This window comes from Paramisgurnus dabryanus, chromosome 19, assembly GCF_030506205.2.
Source record: "Paramisgurnus dabryanus chromosome 19, PD_genome_1.1, whole genome shotgun sequence".
NCBI classification, from domain to species: domain Eukaryota; kingdom Metazoa; phylum Chordata; class Actinopteri; order Cypriniformes; family Cobitidae; genus Paramisgurnus; species Paramisgurnus dabryanus.
In genome coordinates, this window is record NC_133355.1 from 32,981,472 (window position 1) to 32,985,223 (window position 3,752).

The window sequence follows — 3,752 nt, forward strand, 5'->3', positions numbered from 1 at the left end:
CCGTGTTCAGCCTAATTTTTGTGACAGCGCGGATGGTATGCGTAAAACAGCACATGCACGAGAAAATGTTGAGACAGGACCCTCCACTATAAACCATGGCAATACACAACGTTTGCACACACCATAATCTTTTTGTGTATTAATGTGTATATCTGCTATAGGTTTTTTTTTTTTACAACACTTGAATCTAAATCATCTTAAAGCTAACGAAGCTCAAATATAATAACATGCACATGTATTATGTTCTCTTTGCTTTATGTTTTTTGATTCAGTCTTCTGATTGATCATTACTTTCTTTCACTTTACTTAACAAAGCACTGTTGTCAGTGTCACTTAGACCCTCAAAGTAAAAATCTATCAGACTACAGGAGATTTTTGTCCAGTTTGAATACATCTGAGTCAATGAACCTTTCTGCTCACCATGGCAACCTATTTGTGCACTGGACTGTTTTCAGATCAGATCTGTTTGGATGGACCCTTTTAGCCTTACGAAAAATCAACCACGGTTTTACTAAAGTTGAAACCAAAAAACATGGTTACTGTAGTAAAATGGTAACCATGGTAACCACAAAATAACCATGGTTTTCACAACCATGGTTTTCAAAAACCATAGTTAAACCATGGATTTGCTGACAGTAATCAATACACACAAAAAACATGGTTACTACACTTTTACATATATGCCTACATGATCTCAAGATCAAAGAAATTGTTAAATGTGTGGATTTTTGGCATCATCATAAAAATATATCATAGTGGCCAAAAGTGTTGTCAAAAAGTGGGCATATTTGTACAATATTTATTTTGATGTCACCTTAAAGCTCCTATAACACATGCTGTTCCTTATGCATATCTCATGTTAATCTTGAGTACCTATACCTGTAGAGTAGTATTACATCCTTCATATCTTCAAAGAGTCTTTTGTTTTCTCAGATTAATAAAATACAGATTAACTCTACCGAATGTTTCCTTGAGGAGGTGGGCTCGGTTTACTTGGGCTCAGTACAGAAAGCACAATATGAGCACAGATTGCATCAGATCACAGTTCAAAGGGCAAGACGTCTGAGCAACACAAGCGATAGATTGACTTAGCAATATGAAGGCATAGTGAGAGGCAAAATTTACTTTCTGTTTCCTTTAAAACAATCGCATCCTACTGACGAAAACATGATCAGATCGAACAAAATACAGTGTGAGTGCAAGCTTGTGGGGGAGTGGGGACAATTGTGCTTGGGCACAGTTCAAGGCAAATGTGCGCCCTGAGACTGTAATCTATTTAAGGAATAATTGATGATGGGCTGTTGAGTTTTTTGAAAATTATTTGAAAATAATGCACAACCAAGGTGCTCTGGTAGCTATTTTAAGAAATTTGAAAGGACAGGTGTGCGTTTATAGGAAAATAATGCATACCCGTGGAAACATTCAACAGGCCAGTTGTATAAATATGTATATATAGATATATATGAAGAGTTTGGTTCCAAAACACGATTAACGGCATTTCAAAAAAAATAGTTACCACCAAAATCAGTATTGTAGGAACGAAGGAAAAATGCCGGCTGTTGCCTGTTCTCACACGAGAGCATCAAGCTTCTGTCATGCTAACACATTAAGACAGGGGATCTTATGAAAAACATTTCATTATTTTACTAAAAGTCAACGAAAATGGAGCAGGACCAAAACATTTTACAGCTAATTAAAATGCAGTTCAGCGAGGACGTCCCAAGCATGACAGCAGCAATGACAGTGTTCTTAATATAACAAAGAAGGGTTTAGATTAATGCCATTAATGTTGATTGTTTTAATCAGTGTAAACCACTAGTCAACTAAATGAATATAACATGGCAAAGATGAATGCACATTTATATATTAATTTAATACATTTATAAAAAAAACTTGGATTTATTGTATTTTGCTGAAAAAAATATTGGTTTTTATAATACATTTTTGAAAATGAAATTATGTATTTGAATTTTTAATGTCATTATAACCTAAAGATGCTTTGTGACAGGTTGTAACAGATAATAGTGTTTTTTATCTTGTATCTTTCTTGGTATTAGAAAACACGTTTTTACCGAAATGAGTCAAAATGGATTTATTACGTTTTGGAACCAAACTCTTCATATATTTACCGTTTAATAGTTCATTATATTACATTTAAAAGCTTTTAACAATATTAGACTTCAGAAAATGTTTAAGCCCAGTTCACTCACTTACTCTCTATTGAAATTTCTCCCAGATATCCACTGCATGATTGGCCCTACAAACAGTCCTTTACTCCAGGGAGTGATTGTCTGCTCTCATCTGTTAACAGCTCTGAGTCTATATTTAGATCATAGCAATGATCAAACCCAGCAATGAGCACTAGCTCTGGGTGACAAGACCTTCCAATAGAAGCAAAGTCATTACTATTCACTCTTACTTCATGGAGAATCTCCATAATGTAGGGATAGAAAATGCTCAAGATCAGACACACGCACACACAAACCATCCCAACTTTGTTGCCATGGAAGCTCAATCCTTTTGGCAAAGCTTCTCATTCTTCAATCTCCATTTAATTAAGACTCCTGGGCTGCCTGAGCTGATTCTTCAGCATACAACTTTGCACACATCGGCTCTGTTGAATCGCATTTGTTTTAAATTAAAGTGTAGCGTCTTGCAATCTGGCAATATGACTTCTAAAGCGTCTTAAAGCTCCCAATCTTTCTGTGATTTTGAAGATTTGATTGTGTTTATAGTTTGCAATATAACATGTATTCATCTTTTACGTGTAAAAATACAGCGTTTTTTCACACAATTTACTTATCTGTATAGCGCTGTTTTCACTGTCCTCAAAACAGGCTGATGTCTTCCTTGTTCTATGAAGTCCTTCTTCAGAAATACGTAAAGAGTTCTGATTGTGTAGTTTGTTTAGTGTGTTGTGATTCGATAGCAGCTTAGCGTAGCAGAGCCATTTGAGCCAAAGCTGGTGACTGACGTATTCATGTGGGCAGGGACGGATTGGCAATCTGTGCATTCTGGAAAAGTCCAGAACGGCCGTTCAATGGAGGGCCGTCACCCGGCCGTCGGCAAAAAAGTCTAATAACACAATATGAACAGCCAACACCAGTGGTACTAATACGATCACTTATATGCTGCTACGGGTAAAAAAAACGAGGAAGAAGAGTCGGCCTACTAGCTGTGATTGGTCCCCGGATTCCCGGAATTCGCGAGCCTGAGCATCCACACCCTGGTCATGATGAGGGACAGACACAGAGTTAACTTCACATCAGCAAGATGTCCTGTAAGTGCCAGCAGTAGCAGGACACGTGACATTATAATATAATATACACGATATAAATATAAATAAAACTCACTTGAAAATTAACGTAATGCGCAACTTCTGTTAGAGAGAGACGTGTGTGTGTGTGCGTGCGTGCGTGTGTGAGTGAGTGAGACAGAGAGAGGCGCGGGTGCAATTGAACAGTGGAACCGTAAAAACAATACATATTCCGTCATTTGTTCATATGAGACATCATTCACACTGCAAAGTTTTTGCTACAGTCGCAATAAAACAAAACAAAACATTGTACCTTTGTCAAACTGTAACCTACAACTCTTCATTTCTTTCATTGACTTTATTGTATATGAGGGGTTGCAGTGAGCTCACATTTTCTGCTACAATGAAAACTAACATATTGAATTAAATGGGGAAATATCAGGCATGCATTGCTACCACTTTAAACGTGCTAATATACAAGAAAGAGGTCTAAATA